Source organism: Pteropus vampyrus, unplaced genomic scaffold (genome assembly GCF_000151845.1).
Source record: "Pteropus vampyrus isolate Shadow unplaced genomic scaffold, Pvam_2.0 Scaffold336, whole genome shotgun sequence".
Lineage (NCBI taxonomy): Eukaryota > Metazoa > Chordata > Mammalia > Chiroptera > Pteropodidae > Pteropus > Pteropus vampyrus.
Genome location: NW_011889117.1, coordinates 138,047 through 146,571, shown reverse-complemented (window position 1 = coordinate 146,571; position 8,525 = coordinate 138,047). Strand labels below are relative to the sequence as shown.

Genomic DNA, 8,525 nt, shown 5'->3' with positions numbered 1-8,525 from the left:
CACACCTGGGTCCTAGAAGCCCCTGTCAGTGTTACCATGGAACCGGCATGCTGGCTTCCTCCTTCCAGACCTACCCTGACTGCCGAGGGGCCTGTGGACAAGTCACTCACCTCTCCGTGCCCGTTTCCCAGTCTCTGAAATGGGAGCAATGCTGACTCTGGGGCTGTTGGAGGAGTTCATGAAGCCACAGTGAGCCAGTCAGTGACCGCCATCGCTGCTAGGGTGGCTTAGTGTCGTTGGCTTTACACCTCACCCAGCCCACTTCTTGTATTATTCTAGACACTGCCCCCCATGGAGGCAACCATCTCCTTTGTCCCCTGATGGTACCCAGATGGGACATCCATCCGAGCACTTGTACTGTATCTTGCTTCTTTACATATCTAGAGCTGTCTACGCACAGCCAACACCCTAACTTATCATCGAATGGATGTTTCAAAAGCCTTAGCAGGTGGACCAAGTGAGGCAGGGCTCCTCCCCCTGCTTCAAAACCCCAGTGTACTACTCTGCGCTGCCCCCACCCTCTGCTCAGGTTCCTCTTGGGAGCCCAGGGGAGATGTGGTCATTTCAGAAACCCTGTAGCAGCAAGAGAAGTGGAGTGTTGCCCAGACTGCATGAGAAGGAGCCAGGATGCAGATCATGCACTTCCTCTTCTACTCACACCTGCCACATCCTGAACTGGTGGTTTCTGTTTCTCTGTGAGAGCTGATAAACTGGCCCAGAGGGAGGCCCAGAGCCACTCCTCATTGCGCCTCCCCAAGCTTAGCTTTCTAGAAGGCCCCAAACCTAGGAGGTCTTGATATGTGGTTGCTGGATATATGCTCAGGGGTGAGGTTTTCTTCCCCGGGCCCAGATGTCATAGATAGGAGGGCCAGCTAAGTAATATCTCTGAAATTGCCAAAGGCACCCTGAAATGCAGCTCTGCAAGCTTCCGCCGTTGAGGTTTGAGCTAGTACAGCACTTAAGACAGATATAAACTAGAGGTGAAGTCAATGTAAGGAGCTGGGTTCAGAGCTCTTTGTGGGCAAGTGATGCTCTCAGCATAGCCAAGACCCAGCATTTCTAATCAGCGGGTCATAACGAGGGCCAGAAAAGGCTGTGGGTTTGAGATGCAACTGCTGTAGACTTGACTCTGCCTGTTGGGTTACACTCGGGGAGCCGTGTGGCCTAGGGCAGTGTTAGTCGAGCTACATGCTTTCCGAGGCTCTACCATTTTCCAGGCACTGGGCTGCATCCTGGAGACACCAAGATCCAATTCAATAGTGCTTACTGAGCACCTGCTACATGCCATGCACTGGGCCCCTGAGATGGACATATGCAGCCCCTGCGCTGGGAAACCGCAAGCTGGACATGTCACTCACACCAGTGATTCAGAACCATTTGAACAAAGGACTGGGTGTCCTGGGTGAGGCACATAGGAAGGGAGCATCTAACTACCTGCAGGGCCATATGCGAGTCACCTGGTTCTATGCCTCAGTTTCCCCATCTGTCAGGCAGCCCTGCATGATCCAGCCCCTGCTTCTCCTCTTGCCTTGGGTCTTGCCAGCCTCTGTGTCACTCCCTCTGCTGCTCTGGCCTCCTGTGGCCTCCCAGGCTAACTCCTCCAGTGTCAGGTCTCAGCACGGGTGTCATCTCCTGAGAGGCCTTCCCTTCCACTCTCCACTGTTCTTTATGACACTCGACATCAGGTACAACAGTAGGTGTATATGTTACTCCTTTTATTGTCTTTCCCTAGCCCAGAACTTGGCACTGAATAAATGATTATTGAATGAATGAGTGAATGAATGAGCAGGTTCACACCAAGTGCTGCTCCTGGAGGTTGGGAAGGCTGGAAGAATTCTATCATTATTTACTTTTTTAAAAGTCTACAGCACTCGGTATGCCCAGGCGGTCTCCCATCCAAGTACTAACCAGTCCCGACCCTGCTTAGCTTCCGAGATCAGATGTGATCGGGTGTGTTCAGGGTGGCAGGGCCATAGACTAAAGCCGGAAGAATTTTAAATGAGGCAACAACACCAGGACCAGAATTGTGTTGTCAAAAGGCCTTCCTGTCACTCCATGAGGGGTGGGGAGAGAGGAAGGCAGGAGAGCAGACTAGAGCCTGTCACAGCCTCTTTCTTTTTTCCCTTCTTCCCATCCACGTCTCGCCCCTTCAAGAATGCAGTTTTGTCAGCTCAAAACCCGGTTCCTCATGAACTGTCATTGTAAACAGCCAGGAAGCCAGGAAAAAGATTCTTTTTTATTCTTTTCTCCTCCTTGAAAGAATAGCTAAATGAAAAGCATTTTCCATGTAGGCAGGTTACATCTAAGTCTCTCGCCAAAAAAGAAGGGAAAAGTGCAGCACGCCTGAGCCGAGAAGGGCATGTTGGTCCTCCAGACTGGGGACCAAGGCCCAGAGAGAAGCATCCCAGTACCCAGAGTGTCCCCATGCATCTCAGGGTTCGCGCTGATGCACGATGTGATTTAAAAGTGAATGCAGTGTCTGTCCTCGCATCGGAGCAGCCTGGCCTTGACCGGCAGGAAAGGTGCTGCAGGGAGCACACCAGGCCTTCGGGAGAGTGGGGGGCAGGAGGAAAACCTAGAAACATAAGTGTCTTGTGAGAGATTGGGTCCTGTGAGGAAAAGGCCCCACTTCCTGTCACTGGGTTGAGAGTCGGACTGATTGTCAGGACAAGCTGTGGGTCCTCGCCATTAACTAGCTTTAGGCAAGCCCCTGCTCTGCTCTGAGCGTCACTGTCCTGGCCATGCCATGGTTGGGCTTTAAGCAGAGGATATAGGGTAGGAAGGAACCCGTTGACTGATGACGTCCTCTAGGTCCCTCCCGTGGAGGTGAGGAACACTTGCCTGGACTCCTTGAGGTGGAGACACTGTGGTCCGTGTGGGTAGCGGGCAGACTGGCCCACCTGGAGGGCGCCAAACCGAGATAGCCACAGGATACACAGACAGGGGCCCCAGGGAAAAGGATAAGTGGCAGGCTCGCAGGAAATGGGACGGAGAGATTGCATTTAGAAACATGGAAATAGGTGAAAGTGCGGAGCAGAGGAGGTTAGAGGCTTGAGAACACTCAGAGCCTGAGGTCAAAGCCCGAGGTCAGGGCTTAATTCATTTACTTTGGGACCCCAGGTTCTCTCATTTCCGCCAATGCCTTTTTATGGCCTTGGCTGTGGAGCGCCTCAGTTTCCCCACCCGTTCATAGGAGTAATAAGATTTATGGCATCCGTTGGTCATGAAGCCCACAAAAGACCTTGTATGAGTCAAGTTCCAAGGAGCTCTGAGAGATGAAGAACTGAACAGAAGTGAGCCCCGTAGAACAATATGCGAATTTAATAAGAGTTAGAATTGCCTTTTTTTTTTGGTAAGGGACATTGTGAGAATGGGCAGCGAGGATGCGAAACATGTAGGTATTGTCTATAACAAAAGCCTCAAGAGAGATGAAATAAAAGACTGGCAGATCCTTTGAGAAGGGCTAGGTAAATGTCATCTGTTTTTGTCATTTAAATCCAGGTACTCTGGGCTAACCTGACGGTGGCCCTGACCTAAAGGTGCCTCCTAGTGGTTGGTTCTAAAAGTACTGAATGTTTTCCGCTTGTTCCCACCCCCTCCCCCTATTTAAAACAATGCATTGTACTTTTTTCCTGAGTAGCAAACTAAGAAACCGAAATACAACATATTTTCTGTAGGAAAAAAAATCCTAGAAGAAAAGGGCTGGATTTGTGGACACGAGCATTGTACACGTAGGCAGGTTGCATCTAAGCCTCTTTCCAAAAAATTTGCACCAATTTGCGCTTCCTTTGTGGCTTTTTTAAACATAAATGCCAAGATGAGACTGGAAGGATCACTTCTCTGCAGTGTCCTTTCCATAAAATGAAAAGGCTGGGTTAAAAACACAAAACAAAACAAAACAAAACAAAACAAAACACAACACGACAAGGAGCCATTCTTCTCTAAAGAGCTTAGAACCTGCTTTGCACTCATAGAGGGGAGCGTGGTCAGACCCATCTACTGCTGAGCTGACCACGCTGGAAGAGACACCTGCTGGGAAAGGCTTGCCAGGCAGTGACCTGCCCGAGGTCACACAGCTAGTAGGTCTCAGCCGGCTTCGCTCCCCAAACCTGTCTGATCCCCAAACCCTTGCTGCCCCCACTTCCTCAGCCCCCTCTCCAGCTTCTTCAGTCATTCTACCAACAAACAGCTCTGAGCGGCTGCTGTGGCCCGGGTCTCCTCTTTGTGTTGGGGACACCACAATGAGCAAAAGCAAATGTGTCCCTATGCAGTTGAAGAATCTCACAAATAAATGTGTAATTGCGAATGGAACCAGGTGGCCGGGGCAAGAGGTACAGATGAGTGCAGGGCAGTGGTAGGGGTGTGTGTACGCCTGCAATTGGCCAAGCATAGCGTCTGTCTGTATCCTGAGAGTACAGGTGACCGTGGGAGTGGCTGACTGAAAGATGGAGCAGAAAGATCACTGCGTGTTTTTGAAGTGGCTAAGTCTCCCTGTTCCTCACAGTCCCTACTTGGGCCTCTGGGCCCACAGGATCTGTGGTGGCTGGGGTTCCCCAGATGTGGGGAGTGTGTGGCCGTTGAGCCCACCTCCGGCAGCTAGGTCTGAAGCCGGCCACTTCCTCCCTTTGCTCTCCCTGTGGTTGGCTGGCAGGGCTGAGACATCTTGGGCTAGTGCTGAGGGGAATGGGAGCGGGGCAACTGTACCGTCCCAGGAGAGGCTGCGGGCCTCCTAACTCCCAGCTTGTCCCTGGTTCTGAGAGCCCAGCTTAGCCTCTTCCTGTCCTTTGTCCCAGCCCTGGTCCTATCAGAAAATCTTTCCAGAACTTCTCCCCAGCTCCCTCCCTACTTCTTCTCTCCATCCTACCCCCAAGCTGTGAGGTGGGACAGAGAGATACCTGTCTCACACTACAGAGGGGTCTTGCGGCTGGGCGGTGGTGTGGGGCTTCTTATGGACACTCCTTTTCAGCCCTGTTGTGTTTTGCTGTTTCCATTTTTCTCCTTCTCAAATCCTTCTGGGTCTCCCAGGCCCAATGCCCAGGCTCCATGGGCCTCCCCACGTCTCAGAACTCATTTTCCACTGAACAATATGTACTAGGCTGGCTCTATAACACTAGTTCTGGTTAGACTGGGGGTACAGAAGGGTGGGACGTACCCAGCTCTCTGGAGCTCATTGCCTAGTGAGAAGACAGCAGAGCCAGGACAAGTCCGTGAGAGAAGCAGTTTTCTGGAACTGTGTATGCAAAATACTATGGACTTGGGGGAAGAAGGGGAGGGAGGAGAGGTAGTCAGAGGAGGAAGAGTCCATGGCTATCTGCCCTGGACTTCCAAGGACAAGGCCTCATGTGATGAAAACTTAGAGAAGAGGAAAGAGAAAGCGAGCAAGAGGTAAAGACACACCCTGTGGTTAATATTCCCCACAAAACTAAAGCTATTTAATTTGAAGGACTATTCTTGATTCTGAGATGATGGCCTTCCTAATTTTTGGTGTTTTAATGTCCTTTCCAAAGGATACTTTTGTGTGTGTGGTAAAAAACATGTGACATGAAATCCGCCCTCTTAACAAAATTTTAAGTGTGTGGTACAGTCTTGTTAACGAAACGTACAATTTTGTACAGCAGATGCCTAGAACTTTTTTATCTGTATAACCGAAACTCTATACCTATTAAATTACAACTCCCCATTTCCACCTCTCTCCAGCCCCTTGCGACAACTATTTTACTTCCTATTTCTACGAGTCTGACTAGTTTAGACACTTCCTATAAGAGGACTCCTTCGGTATTGTCCTTCTGCCCTTTTTTTACTTAGCATAATGTGCTCAAGGTTCACCCCTGTTTTAGCATATGTCAGAATTTCCTTTTTCGTGGCCGAATAACATTCCATTTTATGTATATACCACATTTTCTTTATCCATTCATCCAACGATGGACAAGTAGGTTGTTTCCACCTCTTGGCTACTGTGAACAACACCGCAATGAGCATGGGAGTATAGCTACCTCTTTGCGATCCTGAGATTCTGATTTCAGTTCTTTTAGATAAATAGCTAGAAGTGGGAATGCTAGATCATATGGCAGTTCTATTTTTAATTTTTTTTTTTTTGAGGAAACTTCATACCGTTTGCCCTAACAGCTGTATACCATTTACATTGCCGACAACAGTGCACAAGGGTTCTCCATATTCTCTAATATTTGTTAATTGTTGTCTTTTTGGTAATAGCTATTCTAACACTTTTCATGTACTCGTTGGCCGTTTGTAGGTCTTCTTTGGAGAAATGGCTTTTCAGGTTCTTCGATGATGTTTTAAATCAGGTTATTTGGTTTTTGTTTTTGCTGTTGAGTGATAAGAGTTCCTTAAATATTTTGCATAGTAATCCCTTAATCAGATATGATTTGTAAATATTTTCTCCCATTCTGTAGGTTGCATTTTTATTTTGTTGATTGATTTATTTATTTCTGCTATGTAGAAGCTTTTTGGTTTGATGTAATCCCACTCGTCTGTTTTGCTTTTGTTGCCTGTGCTTTTGGTGTCATTTCTAGGAAATCATTGCCAAGACCAATGTTATGAAGCTTTTCTCATATGTTTTCTTCTAGGAGTTTTATAGTTTATAGGTGTTATTTTTAAGTATTTGATCCATTTTGAACTGATATTTGTGTACGGTATGAAGTAAGGGTCCAGTTTCATTGTTTTGCATGTGCATATCCAGTTTTCACAGCACCGTCTGTCGTTCGGTTTTAAGGGCCTTCCTTGGCAGAATACTAACACATTTGCAGTCCTTTGCAGGTTCCCCAGAGTTTCTTTAGCAATGTTACTTATCTGTGAAATCCTGTGAACCCGAGTCTCATAACTTTGTTGCAGTGACAAATTATATTTGTAAACTGGGATGCGTGGTCCAGTATACACGTGGCTTCGTGAGGGGAGTGGATCAGGCAGGGATGTTTCAGAAAGTCTGGGCCATAGGGCCCACGGGCTCGCAGGACACATCCCAATCAAACTGTGAGCACTTTGGAGTCTGAGGTCCCACAGAGTATGTGCTCAGTTGATATTTGCTCACTTCCATGCAGTCAGGGGCGCCGAGATCAGAGAGGTAAAGTCCTTTCCCCACATCACAAAGCAGCTCAGGCAGCAGCGGGCCCAGCCTGGGGTCTCCCAGTTCTCAGGCCAGCACTGTTTTTGACGGCCCTGTTATCGGCATGTGTCTCTCTGCCTGCTCCAAATAAAACCTTCCTCCCATTGCTGCTCAGAGTGGTTGAGAAACCGGATTGAATTCTTCTTAGTGAGGCTTATTCCATCTTAGTGTCTCCCCAAGCTGCCGGCCCGGTACCTGGCACACGGAGAGAACATGGTAATGTCTGAAGGAAGAAATAACCAGTGATTTCAACTGAGAGGTGTCTCCGTGTAAGAGACAGAAATTCGAAAATTTAGATTCTGCTTACTACTGTGTGTCAGGTGTGCTGTGTGACATTGGACAGGTCCCTTCCTGTCCCCAGGCTTTAATTATTTCATCTGTTAACAACAATAACAATAGATAACATGTAATGACTGCCTCCTAAGTGTCAGGCACTGCTCTAAGCACCTTTCTAGGTATAAACCCATTTACTCCTCCCAGTCGCTCCCAGAGATTATTAATGCCTCTAGTACACAGATGAGGAAACAGAAGCCCAGAGAGGTCAAGTGTCCTGTCCAAGGTCACACAACTAGTTAGAGAGGCAGCAGGGATTCAAAGTCAGGCAGGCTGGCCCCAGAGACCACCTAATCATCCTATGACACTGCGCATCTAGAAGATTTATTTTTCTCTTGTTCAGATGCAAAAAAAATGATACAGTGATTCTATGAGATACGGAAAGTGGCAGCCGTTTCGATTCTAGGCCCTCGGCAAGATGTTTCTGGTTGAGTTCCCGTAGGCTTTGTTAAGCAGCAGCCATGCAGATCTCTTCCTAGAAGGAAGGCAACTGTTGAGACAGGATGACTTGGGAGGAATTTTGGCAGAGTCGGGGCAGGGAAGGAAAGCAGGAAAAAAGGCAAGGCCTGTCTCACCGGCGCGCTGCCCCTCCATGACCTTCAGTGTTCCCTGCAGCTCCACCGTGGCCGGCCGCCCTCAACAGGGTCCATCCAGGTCACCTTTGGCCCTCACCTGGGCATTGCTCTGGGCAGCCAATATCACCTGCTTTGAAGCATTCCAAGTGGCATCAGAGTTAGCCTCTAAAGACAGCAATCAATCACATCACGTCCCTGCTTAAAGCTTTCCCAGCTTGGAATAAAACCCAAGGTGACCCCTGCCCACCTCTCTGAGTGCACGTCACACCTCCTCCCCTTTGCTCACCATGCTGTAGCCCTGCACAGTCCCAACCAGTGGCCACTAGCCATATGGGGCTGCTGAGCCCTTGAAATGAGGCCAGTCTGAATTGAGATGTGCTTGTCCATATAAAATACACACTGATCTTAAAGCCGTAGTACCAAAAAAGAGGGTTTAAAATATCTCGTTAATAATTTTACATTGCTTACGTGCCGAAATGATAATATTTTAGATA

At 48.5% G+C, this 8,525-nt stretch overlaps 1 pseudogene; it reads right to left on the bottom strand.

The window, feature by feature from the left end:
- Window positions 1-1,859: 1,859 nt before the first annotated feature.
- Window positions 1,860-1,978, bottom strand: LOC111730829 (annotated as a pseudogene).
- Window positions 1,979-8,525: the final 6,547 nt, after the last annotated feature.